General features: G+C 39.7%; 1 protein-coding gene across 1 annotated transcript in view; it reads right to left on the bottom strand.

The window, feature by feature from the left end:
• The window catches only part of FOXN2 (forkhead box N2), a 62,107-nt gene extending 54,883 nt beyond the window's left edge, over positions 1-7,224 (bottom strand). Inside the window, exon 1 of the mRNA XM_036262870.1 lies at positions 7,103-7,224. The gene's annotated coding sequence lies outside the window, so the exon portion shown is untranslated. The remainder of the gene's footprint in view (positions 1-7,102) is intronic.
• Between the last annotated feature and the right edge of the window lie 7,236 nt (positions 7,225-14,460).

Raw genomic sequence — 14,460 nt, 5'->3', positions numbered from 1 at the left:
ATTAATAAACCTCGATCAAGACTGTAGAATCTATCCCACCCAATCCCACTGCTCAAGAGGTTGGTTCCTACTCTCTGTGTCCCCACAGTACTCTCGAATCTATGTCTAAAAGAGTAGGTCTAACATTGCTATTCTTTACTCACATGTACCTGATTCCTAACACATAGTAAGCGTCTGATACTTGCCAAATGAGTATCTTCACCCTGTACAAATTATTTAAACCTTTTTGTTCTTCTAAACATAAAGAGAATGTCCCATTAAGCTTTCTAATTATTTTGTATTTCTGAATTATCTTTATATAAAGGAAAATCAATGAATACAATTCTCAAAACTCTAGCCAATCAATATTAAGCTGTTAAACCCATAATTTAGGAATGGTCCTAGGTGTACAAAATGCAGGTTAGTTTTTAAATGCTGGAAATAGCTAAAGCATTAAATGTCAAAGCAATTAACACTTGTATATTTGCAACAGAAGGGCAATCCCACGACCCTTTATTGTATTCTGTACTCCTTGCTGGGGACAGAACAAGATGTGAGCATCTCATTCTGGCAAATATCCTTTTCTCAAAGACTTCATGTTACACTACAAAGAATATAAATTTTGGCAGTCTGACAAACTTGGGTTCAAATACCCAGCACTGGATTTACATAATGTCATTATCTGTTTCTTTATCTACAATAATACAACATTTCCTTAGGGTTGTTACAGGAATTAAATTATATACTCATGTGACTAGTATAATACCATGCCAGAACATAGTAGATACTCAATACAAGGTTTTAACTTGTGCTATGATTATTAATAAATGTTGTTCAATCAGCATAGAGGAGGAAGCATTTAAACTGAACTTTTAAGAATGGATGAGTTACCCTGGTCAGTGTGGCTCGGCTGGGCCTTATCCTGTGCACTGAAAGGTTGCTGGTTCGATACTCAGACAGGACACATGCCCAGATTGTGGGCTCTACCCCCTATAGGTGGCAAGCAGGAGGCTGCCAATTGATATGTCACTCTCACATGGATGTTTCTCTCCCTCTCTTTCCCTCTCCCCTCCTCTCTCTAAAAGATAAAAAAATAAAAACAATGGAGAAGTTGGACAAAGGCATGGGTCAGACAAAATGAACAGTAAAATCTTAATTTACAAGAAATTTCTTCCCCTTTTTTCTGTATTTCCTCTTTTAAGATAAAGAAACAAACTATCAGGGTATGAGTTTATCAATTTCCTCAATTCTCTACCTCCAAAGTTATTAATATAATTTAAAATTTTATATTAACTGTGTCAAAATTCTAATTTAAATATTAAATTATGCTCAGTGGGCTGTACAATATAGTGTGAAAGGTATAAATGTACTAATACATTTTAGAAAGCATTTCAATAAGAGATCAAAGTAAGAGTGTTGTAGTTAACCAAGTTAACTAAAAAAATTAGCTGAAATCCTTACTCAACAAGTCTTTAGTCAAATTTTATTCTCCAATAAAAATGGCATTCTTGCCCTGGCCAGTTTGGCTCAGCGGTAGAGCGTCGGCCTGTGGTCCAGAGAGACCCGGGTTCGGTTCCCGCTAAGGGCACGTACCTCGGTTGCAGTTTGTCCCCGGCCCTGGTCGGTCGTGCGGGTGGCAGCCACTCGATGTGTTCCTTTCACGTCGATGTTTCTCTCTCTCTCTCTGTTCCTCTCTCTCCCTCCCACTCTACCTGAACAAAAAATGGAAAAATGTCCTCAGGTTAGGATAAAAAATAAAAAAAAAAAGGCATTCTTTAATTAGTAATATTTCCAATAACATTCCTATTGCCAGAATCACTGTTTTACTCTTCTATTAATTATAAGTGACTTTTCCCTCCAAAAAAATTTATCATCAGTTTCAAAATTTTGATTAATGTTCTTTATTTCCCTCGACCTCATTTTCTTTTTCATAAATAAATAATCACAGCCTCTCATAAAGAAGAGAGCTCAGGGTCTCTGTTCTTTTCCTAATGCATTTTCCCTAGCACACCTTTCAAACCATCTCTCTGGGGAAAAAAAAAACCTTATAAGTGGCTGAAGTACCAAATGCCTATTAAAATTACTATCAGAAGCCAATAATTTTCTTATAAAACCTGTAAACTTTATTAGATATTAAGATAATTAATAGTAATTAAACTGTCCTAGTAATTCCACAGTAATACCGGCTTATGGAGAATCAAAGTAATTTTCCATTCTCTTGTGTTGGTACCAAAAAGGCGGTTATTTTTATGGTACGTATATTTAACCTTTATGATAACAGCATATCTTCTGACTACTTAAGAGCTTTATTTAGACTTTTAGGCCTTCCTTACAGTAAAACTGGTGAAATCTGAATAAAGTACATAGTTAATGGTAATGTAGCAATTTTGTTTCTTTAGTTGTGGACAAATGTACCATAGCAATGTAAGATGTTAACAATAGGAAAATCTGGATAAAGTATACTCTGTGTACTATCTTGTAACTTTCTGTAAATGTAAACTATTCTAAAAGAAAAAGTTTGTTTAAATAAAAATATATATATATTAGGGTAAGGGAAGTAAGGAATACATGAATCAAAATCCCTTGGAAGCAAATGATAAGCATTATTTTGGTCCCTTTATATTTGGTGCTAAAAACAGAGATACCGTGGAAATAAAGTTATTAATAAAACAATACCATAGTTATCATATAAGTCTATAGTATTATTATGAAGTCACATATAACCAAAGCAAATGCCCCTTGAATTCTTGTTTCCCAAAATGCCATTCTTAGTCTTCAACACTTCAATTATTAACTGTATTACAAAAATTCGTAACATTAGCTGTCAGTTCTATACTGACAATTATCCCACACTTCTAACTTCTAGTCACTAAAGGTAAAACTCAACTTGATATCTCCCACTCACCTTACATTCAACTAACTAAACTCTCCATCTTTGTGATGTTCCCCTTCTAAATCTTCTCAAAGTTATTAGTTTTTTCCTTCAATAGATCCCTCTCCTTCCCATTCCTTTTCATTCCCACAGTTAATAATTAGTCCTACACACTTCTGTCAAATAAATCTTCCTCAAATAAGAATTTTATCATATATTTCCAAGCTCAAATGCCATCTTTTTGGGGTACTAAATCATATTTAAATTCAGAAGTGATGTTTTAAAGGCCATCCATAATTGGTTATTCTTTTGTACCCTTCACATGTAAAGAAAGACCTTTCCATCATCTCTCTACCTCAAACCATAAGTCCCGCCTTTCCTTTATTCAAAAAAATAATCAAATATTCACTAAGCATATAACATATATCTGAGAAGACAAGACTCTTCTGGGTGGGTCAAAGACTTTATCATCTTCTTGGGGATGATAAAACCTAAAAAGATAACTAACAAAAGAATATGGGAATTTGTCTATTCATGGCTATATCCTCAATTCCTATAACAGTGCCTAGCACATGGTAGGTACTAAAAAAAAAAATTTATTAAATGAAAACAAGGCAGTACCGAATGTTACAGCCCAAAAGAATTATATGCTACTAGAAAAGAGAAAGAATGTTCAGTTGAAGAGATAAAGGCAGATCTAAAATTGTACTATTCTAAGACTTTCAGGGCAATAAAAATTTCAGCCAAAACTCAAGCTTGAGCAGATCTTCAGTAAATAATATGTGTGTAGGTGCATTTAAATAGAAAAATGTTATATCAACAAGTAAAAAAAGAAAATTGGTATACCAAGTTAAAGTAGTGAATAAATAGTTCCTATAGGTCAGTGGAAGTTAAGATGGGAGAAGACAGAAACCAAAGTTTGAAAAGTCTTGAGAAGAAATTTGGTATTCATGCTTGATATAAAGGGTTTTGGTCATTAGAGTGATACAATCTTCAGGAGGGTTGATCTAATGGGAGTAACACATTAGAAAGCAAGAAGCTTATTTCTTTAAGAAGCCTCCCCTATCTACTCAAATGCCTAGTTTTCTCCTCTTAACTCTTACAGTACCTGTTTGCACCATACAATTTAACTCCTAACTATATCATCTAACACTGTACACTATTATTTTCACATGTGTCCATCTAGTCTCTTCAATCTGAGAATAGGGATCAAAAATTAGGCCTCTTTTTCTTTCCTAAGAAATCAGCAAGGCACTGGGCCTTCACAAGTTTGTTTTTGGAGGACCTTTTTGCTTTTATGCAAAACCCAGGTACAAGTGAAAAACAACACAAGTAGCTAAGCCATAGACTTACATGAGAACAAGACTAAGTCTTGTTTGGACAGCAGTTTTTTTAAGTTTTATTTGATAGTCAGATCCCATAATTATTAATGTAGTTATCTTCCAGTGTGTTTTCAGTGCTTTCTGCTTTATGTATTTCATGATTTCAATTATTTTTCTCTCTCACCTAACCACTGCTCTCAGTGGTCAGGACACATTTATTTCTCCATCGAATTATCTTTTCTGCACTAAAGCCTCTCTGTTATATATATATTTTTTATCCTCACCCGAGGACATTTTTCCATTTTTTGTTCAGATAGAGTGGGAGGGACAGAGAGGGAGAGAGAGAGAAACATCGACATGAAAGGGACACATCAAGTGGTTGCCACCCACAAAACCCATCCAGTGCCGGGGACAAACTGCAACCGAGGTATGTGCCTTTAGCGGGAACCGAACCGAGGTCAATGCTCTAACAGCTGAGCCAAACCGGCCAGGGCTCTCTGATATTTTTATTTGTTAACTTCATTGATTAAGAACCATTGTTATGCCCTGGCCGGTTTGGCTCAGCGGTTAGAGCGACGGCCTGCGGTGCTGAGAGACCCGGGTTCGGTTCCCGCTAAGGGCGCGTACCTCGGTTGCAGTTTGTCACCGGCCCTGGTCAGTCGTGCGGGTGGCAGCCTCTCGATGTGTTCCTTTCACATCGATGTTCCTCTCTCTCCCTCCCACTCTACCTGAACAAAAAAATGGGAAAATGTCCTTGGGTGAGGATAAAAAAAAAAAAAAAAAAAAAGAACCATTGTTATGATGTAATTAAAATTCTAATAAATGTTGCTGCTATAACTTCTCTACACATTCTAAATATTTCCTGTGGTTTAGCACTCTTCAAGTAAAACCAATTCAAATAAAAACATGTTACGGAAATAATGAAACATGGAACATTAGTAACCAGAGATTGTACTTAAATTCTAAAATGTTCCAAACACTCTAAAAGTTTGGATTTGTGGATATCCAATCTTTTGACATTTAATTTTTATGTATTCTAAAAATTAAATTTCATTCCCTTAAAATAAAATCTGTTCATGTTAGCATTCATGATTAATACCTTTCCAAAATATAAAAGTTTAAGAAAGTGCACCTACACAAATCAACCGAGTATTTATTTCATCCCTAAACTAGTTTCAATGGATACACACACACACACACACACACACACACACACACACATCTTTTCAGGTCACAACTTTTTTGTAAAAAGAAAAAAAATTAGATTCTTATAAAACTATCACAAAGAAATCCTCCAGAATGTGATTATTTCTGATTACACCAGAACCTTTCATTAATGGCTTTAAAATTCAAACGACCCCCGCACCTCCCGGGTGGAAAACTCCATAATGTACCATTCTATCCCCCACCACTCTTTAATGGGTATCTACTACTGCTGAGATTTTAAAGATGAATCATCAAAACGGCAAAGGAGGGCGAAAATGTCAATATATACCTTACAAGGACTACAAGGAAACAGATAAGTCTTACGATTAGGACATGTACAATTCAGCTTTTTCCACTTCCCCATCTCAGAAAACACCAAAATAAATGTGGACGCAAAGCTACAGCACGGATACAAAGCCCCTGGCTACCAGCGAAGCCTCAGCCCTAGTGGCGCTAGGACAATCTCTCCTACTCAGCCGGCCACGTGGCTGTCACAATTATAAAGAGGCCGGGAGAAACAGCGTAAACTAACCATAAATAGATAATCGCCCTTCTCCCCCCACCTCGGAGTTCGGGTAAAAGAAGGTGTATATCATTTCTTTACATATAAGACTTTTATCTTGAAAGTAGAAAACTAAATACAGAGGCCGCTTTAAGGAGACTTTAAGTAGAAATCGGATCAAAGAAGATCCCAAGAGTGTGGCCCCAATGAACTGGGTACCCCAGCTCCCGTGAGCCACGGTGGGAAGAGGCATTCCGAGAAAAGGTAAAGGGGTGAAGTTGAGTAAGATGGAGCACTATGCACCTGGACCGCTTTCCCCGGACTCCACCGCCCCCCAGGTTCCAGATTCGAGGCTGCGGCTGCGGTGAAGCGAACTCGGAAGGCTCAAAGCCTCACGCACGCCCTCAAACCTCACGCCCAGGAGGGAGGGCGGGCCAGGCAACCCGGCCCCGAGAGCAGGCGAACAGGAAGTGTCCATATTGCGGCGATGAAACACCAACTCCCATCCCACCTAGACAGCCACCCTCAGAGGCCCCGGGGTGCCGCTGGAGGAGGGGCCTGAGGGTGCAGGGGTCGGCCACCCCCACATCCGGACCCGAACCTGTCCACCCCAATGCCCCGCCACCCAACTGCCGAAGTTCACTCCGGGCGGCGCCCGACGCCTTCCCGGACACGGCTCGGCCGGGCCCAGCCAGAGTCCGCCTGGGGCCAGACGAGGACTCCACGCCCCGCACGTCCCGCTCCACGCCAAGCCAGGCGAGGGGGCTGTGCAAAGACTCCTAGTGGGCTTGGGGCAGGCACTTTTTGAACGGCAGAGTCTCCCCAGGCTAACCCGAAGTGTCCTCGGGGCCACCTCCCAGCCTTTCCAGAGACGGCACCCCTCGCCCCGTTTCCTCCGCGCAACACCCGCTCCCGGGCAGTCCATACCTTTCAGTAAAAACTCGGAACTCCGAACTCCTCACGGGCCGCACGCCTGTCAGTTCGACACCCCCGGGGAGCACACACACAACCTAAGCCGCGCGCTGGGTAGATCCCCGAGCCGGCGCCAAATCCTTAGGACAAGAATGTCCGGCGCGTCACAGGGCAGCGGCCTCCGGGCCCCACGCCGGGCGCCGGCTGCACGCGCTGCCTGTGCCCAGGAGTTGCGCCGCGACCCGGGCCGGGGAGCACGGACGCCGGTCAGCGCCGGCCAGAGAGGGCGGCGTTCCACCCGGGACTCACCGTCAGCTCGGCCACCACAGCGGGGAGGCAAGGACCGGGTAGGGGAAGACACAATATGGCAGAGCACCGCAGCTGCTCCCGGCAGCTTCCAGCAGCCGCCTCCGGGAAGACTCGGCAACGAGCAGGCAGCGGCAGCTGCGGTGGCGGCCGCGGTAGCACCACATCCCCCTCCCGCTTGCTTCCTCCCGCTCCCTCCGCCCTTCCCCCCGCTGCCATAGCAACGTGGCGCCAAGGAGATTAGCCCCGCCCCTCCCTCCAGTTCCCGCCTCCCGCAGCGTCTCCCGAGGGGTTCTCAGTCCGCCTCTTCCTGTCCCCTCCCACCTCCTACAGAAGGGCTGGCCTCGGGACTGCTGCCCAGAAGGACGGGTGGGGGAAAAAGGGATGCGGTACCCGGAAGGGCGGGGCTCTCACGGAAGGTAGGGTGGAGACGTGGTGGGCCAGTGTGGGGTTTCGGGCTGAGGAGAGGCTGGGGAAGGCGGGAAAATAGAAAGGCCTCGCCTGTCCCCGGAAGGACCTATAGGAGTTCGGCGGGGCGCAGCGCGGCCGCTGACTGGCCGAGAGGGCGCGGGGCGGGGTGGGGCGGAGCCAGGCGCGGGGGCTGTCCCGGCCTGCCGGACTGAGCTGCCCGTGCTAGGATGGCTATGGCAGTCTCCCACTGCCCGGCTTCTGTCGCTCTCCCCAAGAGCCTTCCGCCATTGGCCAGGCCTTTTGAAAGCGCTCTGAAGACGATAAAGCATGAATATGAACGTAGAGTATTATTACCCTTGCTGACTGAAATTTTATGTGGAAACAGCTCAGCGTATTTGTGGTGGAAAAAAAAAGACTTTGGAATCAGAACCAAAATTTAATGAGCATAGCGTTTACAGAGTGCGCACTAAGTGCTAGGGACGGGTCTAAGTCCTTTACGTGCATTGTCATAACCATAACGCTAACAAATAAAATAGGAGATAAAATATAGGAGTGCCCAGTTACATCTGAACTTCACGTAAAGGTAGAATAATTTTTTAGGTAGAATATAAAATGTTGCATTAGGGATATTCTTTCTGATTTCTTTTGTTTGCTAAATCTGCCAACCCTATTCGAACCCTCACAAATACCCACTTTACAGATAAGGAAACTGAGGCTTAGAAAAAGAACCTGTCACATATAAAGGAAGTGGCAGAACTAAGGCTCTATTTTACTATCATTTGATACTGATAATTCAACCTTTGAATATCTATATCCACATCTTCAAAAACTAGAGTAGTGATACCTACCTCACAAATGTGTTGAAAGGATTAAAAGAAGGCATATGAAAAAGACCTGGACAGTGACTGATTCACAGTAAGTACTAATAGAAGTTTATTTCCTTCCTGAACAATGAATGTTAACTGGATATTCACTATATGCCAGGCTATGTGTGTAAATGAGCTGAGCACGGGACAAGCTGCCTACTGGCAATAAAACAAGCCCAGCTGTGGGGATGACAGAGATATAAAAGAATTAATAGGCATCAGGATATATATAAACGGAAGTTTGATCCCCTCGTTCTACAAATGAAAACACTGCATTTATATGATTTGTCCAAAAGCATTTGCTAGCTCCATTTGATTTTCATTACACTGTCCAGAAGAGCCTCATAGCTGCATTCAGAGTAAGAGACCACAAGACAAATATACAGTGCTCTCCAACTGGCCCAGCTTGTATGGCTCAGTGGTTGAGCCTCGACCCATGCACCAAGAGGTCCCTGGTTCCTTTCCTGGTCAGGGCACACGCCCAGGTTGTGGGCCAAATCCCCAGTGAGGGGCATACAGAAGGCAGCCAGTCGATGTTCTCTCTCATCAATGTTTCTCTCTCTCTCTCCCTCTCCTTTCCTCTCTCTCTCAAAATAGAAAAACAAACAAAAAACAATGCACTTCAACTGAAGCAAGAGTTACTTCATTTTCTCCCTTCAGATCAATCACTGTTGCCCTCTCATATGGAAAAATTAAAGGAAATTCCTAAAGGAAGAGTGTACTAGAAAGGGAGCAGAAGAAAGATGGAAGGGAAGATTGAGAGAAGGTGGCCTCTGGAGAACCACAGCCTCCCCAGAACTCAGTCTTTTTTTTTTTTTTTTTATCTCCACTGGCCATTATAATGGTGGCCACTAACATAATATAGGTTTTCATCTTCTTACAGATTATTGTACTAATATCTTACTTACATATTGAACTTTAGTTTCTATTTTTCCTTCTAATTTATTTTAAACTCAGGTGACCAAACATTCCCTCTCAGCTCTAGAAGGATGTCAGAATTTGAGAGCTGGAAGTTATATATACTTTAGAGATATATCATCCAGGAGCCAGATCTATCATGGATGAGAAAACAAATCCAGAAAAGTTATGTAACTTGTCCAAAACCACATAATGAATCTACTGCATTCTCATTCACTAAATTCTCTGCACTTATCCTTTCTACTCACTGATTCATCTCAGAGAGGCTGGGTTCATTTAAATAATCTCTGTGGGTGAAGTTCAGGTCTCAGGAAATCTGTCACACTTAGTTTAGAGTCCAGAGACACTTGTATACTTAGAGGCTTTTTTAGAGGACTTTGAACACCTACCAAGGGAAAGCTCTGATTAAAAATAATTATGATTCAAAGTGAATAGTTTTTTTCCAGGAGTTTATAATAGTAAAAAGACCAGGAAATGAGAACTTAACTCTTTTTTCTTTATCTTAACCTTTTATTTTTAAAAAGTTTATCTTTATTGTTAAAGTATTACAGTTGTCTCCTCTTGTTTCCCATATTGACCCCCTCCATCCTGCTCCCACCACTTCCCAGGGTTTCACCACACTATTGTCTATGCCCACAGACTGATGAATCGCAGAGGAAAGTGGGGAGGGGGGCAGGAAGAGATTAACCAAAGAACTTACATGCATATATGCATAACCCAGGGACACAGATAATTTATCTCTGTAGTAAAAAGAGGACCTTGGCATTTAAGATCTCTTATGAAGCAGCGTTATTTTTCCAGAATACTTTTTTAAAAATATGTTTTATTGATTTTTTTAGAGAGAGAGGAAGGGAGAGGGAGAGAAACATTGATGAGAGAGAAACATCAATTGGCTGCTTCCTGCACAGCCCCTACTGGGTATCAAGCCCACAACCCAGGCATGTACCCTGACCAGGAATGGAACTGGTGACGTTTTAGTCCATGGGTCAATGCTCAACCACTGAGCCACAATGGCTGAGCTTTTCCAGAATACTTTTTTTAATCCTCACCTGAGGACGTTTCTGCATGTATCCTAAGACAGAGTGGGAGGGAGAAAGAGAGAAAGGAAAAGATTGATGTGAGAGAGACACATCGAGTGGCTACCACCCACACGATCCCAACCAGGGCCGGAGACAAACTGCAACCAAGGTACATGCCCTTAGCAGGAACCGAACCCGGGACTCTCTGGTCCGTGGGCCAATGCTCTAACCACTGAGCCAAACAGTCCAGGGCTCCAGAATACTTTAAAAGAACATATTTGATAATAAACTTTATTGGAAGGCAAATGCATTAGAAAATATATTGTTTAAAATGCCCTCACGTTTAGGCTGAAAAGTGATAGGAACTCAAATATACATGTTTAGAATTTAAATGTATTTATCATTGTATTACATGTATTTAACAAAAGCCTTTTTATCATGAATTGATAATTCTAAAAATAACCAGTTTACCAATAAGGAATCTAGACTTCAAGCCACTTGATGTCAGTGGCCATGTCTTTCTCATCTTTGTAATCTAAATTCTTGGAACAGCTTTTGGAATAGAGGTGATGTTCAATTCTTATATTCATATCAGTAAAAGTATTCTTGCTAGTGAAAGAAGTAACTTTCCTCAAATTACATAGTACCAAGACCACCATAAAGTATTCCTAAGTAGTGATCTGCCACCTGAGCTAAAAAAGTAGAATCGTGAATGAAAGTTGAATTTTTTTTCTTTAAGGATTTTTTTTCATTGTACTTTTAAGAAGCTACTACCTATATTTAATATCTACATTTCTATATGCCCTGTTATTGGCAGTAATATAGACAAATCCTCCTACTCAAGACACTAGAAAAATTCAACAAAATATTAAAAAAATATCATCTCAAAGGCATCAGACAGCTTACAAAATAGGATTTACCAGGCCATGATCTGAGGAACAATTGAAGCCCAGGGAGGTCCATTTATCCATTCCATAAAGGACTGCTGAGAGGATGAGCAGAGATGGGGGATGACAATTAGAATTCAGGGTATGCTAAAAGGGTGGGGAAGGAGGAGGAGAACTCTGTTGAAGCCCCATTACTTTGGATTGGGAATCCAAATGGCTAGATCCTAGAAATGAAGGGGCTACATCTATTTTAAATAATCTCAATTCCAAGATTGGATTCAGGCCATTCCTTTGAGTTCCTATCCTCAAGTACTTGGCAGAAACAAATAAAATTCTATGTGGAGGAAAGTAATATCATTTCTATAAACAATTTCACAAATACAATGTCTAGTACACAATAAAAAATAATCAGTCACCCAAGGAAACAAGAAAAACATAGCAGAAACAACACAGAACAAAAACAAAAAAAGTGAAATTATCAAATGCAGATTTAAAAATAACAAATGTTTTCTATGTATACATAAATAAAACACAAGATTACAAATTTAGGCAGATAACTAGAAACTTAAAGAAATATCAGATGAAATTTTAGAACAATGAATTCACTAATTGAAAATAAGAACTCAATGCTATAATAGCACATTAGACACAAATAAAGATGGATTTAGTGAACTAGAAGATAAATCATAAGAAAATATGCAAAATGAAGCACAAAGAAGAAAAAGGATAAAAAATACAGAAAACAGGAAAAGCACACGGAAGATACCGTGATAAAGTTTAATATACACATAAATGGAACTCCAGAAGGAAAGAAAGGACTGTACTGGGCAGAAATGATATTTGAACTAATGAATCTCCATCAGGATAAATTTTTTTAAATCTACACAGTTGACACATAGACATGTCATGAAAAAAAAACCCTGCTAAAATCCCAAGACAAAGAGAAAAATCTTAAGAGCAGCTAGAGGAAATAGAATTGATCTTTAAAGAAACAATAATTAAACTTACAACGGACTTTTTAAAAGAACTATCTGAAGCCAGAAAATGATAGAATGATTACTTCAAAGGCTTGAAAGCAAACTATTTTAAGAATGAAGGTAAAATTAAGATAGTTGTAAACAAACAATATAGAGTATTTGTCACCAGCAGATTCATAGTGTCATTCTTTAGGCAGAAGGAAAACGATCCCAGTTGTAAAGTCAGAGATACATGAGGAAATAAAGATCAATCAAAATGATAAATAATGTAGGTAAATAAATGAATATTGATACTGTCTATTTAAAACAATGATAGTATGTCTTCTGCATTTAAAAATACATAGCAGTGGTGCAGCTAGTGTGGCTCAGTGGTTGAGTGTTGACCCACGCACCAAGGGTTCGCTGGTTCAATTCCCAGTCAGGACACATGCTCAGGTTGTGGGCCCTATCCCCAGTGGGGAGTATGCAGGAGGAGGTCAATTGATGTTCTCTCTCATCAATGTTTCTATCCCTTTCTCCCTCTCCCTTCCTCTCTCTCTAAAATCAATAAAGGAAAAAATATTTTTAATAAAAATACATAAGCAGTGGTATAAAACTCAGGAGAGGGTAAATGAAATCAAGTGTTCTAAAATCCATGCATTGTCTTAGAGGTTGGAAAAAATTATAGTTAATAGTAGATTCAGATAAGTCAAGAATCCATCTTGTAATCTCTAGAAGAATCACTAAGAGAATATTAAGGGACTATTTGTATTAGTCAGGGTTCACCAGAGAAATAGAACCAACAGAATGCATGTGTGTATATATAGATAAAGAGAGAGACTTATTTTAAGGAATTTGCTCAAGTGATCATGGAGGCTTAGTAAGTCCAAAATCAGTAGGATAAGCTAGCAGGCTGGAGAACCAGGGAAAAGTTACAGTTTGAGTCCAAAAGCAGTGTTCTGGCAGAATTCCTTCTTGCTCAGGGAAGGTCAGTCTTTGTTCTATTAAGGACTTCAACTGATTGGACTGGACGAGCCCACTCATATTATGGAGGGTAATCTGCTTTACACAAAGTCCATTGATTTAAATGTTGATCTTATTTAAAGACACACACATTCACAGAAACATCTAGAGTAATGTTTGAACAAATATCTGTACACTGTGGCACAGCCAAGTTGACACAAAATTAATCATCACACTATGCAGCTTTCCATCTAAAAAGAAGAGAAAAAGGACAAAATAATAATAAAAAGAAATCTAAATGCAAGATAGGAGAAATATGAGGACATATAACAGGCAAGACAAATAGAAAATACTTAATAAGATGATAGAGTTAAACCCAAATATGTCCCTAGTTACAGTAAATGAAAACAGATCCTAATTTAATGAAAAAGATGGTTTTGGTTGCCTATTGCTATGTAACAAACTACCCCAAACCATGTAATATTATCCATATAATATTATCAAAAGAAAGCTGGAATAGCTATATCAATATTGGATTAAGTGGACTCTAAGACAAAAAGCATTACTAGAGATAAAGATTCTTCATAATGATAAAGATTTAATTTATCAGGAAGATTTTAAAAATTCCAACTTTTATTACCCTAATAACATACTACATAAAGCAAAAATTGTAGCACTACAAGGAGGAATACAAAATTGATAATTTTAGCAGGAGATGTTAATATATTCAGTTACTAAAATTAAAAATAGGCAGACAAAAAATTCAATAAGAATATAAGTCTGAACAACACAGTTAGCAAAGTTAAGTATAAAGGCATGCTGAGTACATTTTTACAGTCCTTTACATATGAACACATTTATCAATTTATATTATTTCTGATTTGGCTCATGAAATTGGAAGGAACATCTGAGGATCCTGAGCCTTCAGGCTGATGAGAACCTATCCCTATTTTATAGATTTAGTATTTACCATATGTATCTTTACTTTACTCATTAAATAAACATTAAGTTCCTACTATGTACTAGATCCTGTACTTAGCAGAGATGAAAACTACAGTTAAAACCACAGACAAATCAGAAAATATAATGTGGTATTATAAGTGCAGTGATAGAGCTTTATATAAGGAGCAATAGGAACCAAGTCCTAAATCAGCCATAGGAGATTATGCCTGAGCAAAGTTTGAAGAAAGAAAAGAATGTGGAAGAGAAATGGCAATGTGGGTGGGGGTGGAGAGTAGAAACACACTTAGCAAAGCCTAGTTGTGTGAGAGCATGACTGTTCATCAGAGAACTGTCAGTCACTTGGAATGTATGAAGTATAAAAGGTTGTTGGAGTTGAGT

This window comes from Molossus molossus, unplaced genomic scaffold (assembly GCF_014108415.1).
Source record: "Molossus molossus isolate mMolMol1 unplaced genomic scaffold, mMolMol1.p scaffold_m16_p_15, whole genome shotgun sequence".
NCBI lineage: Eukaryota > Metazoa > Chordata > Mammalia > Chiroptera > Molossidae > Molossus > Molossus molossus.
The sequence above is the reverse complement of the archived record's forward strand: the minus strand, read 5'-3'. Positions and strand labels throughout refer to the sequence as shown.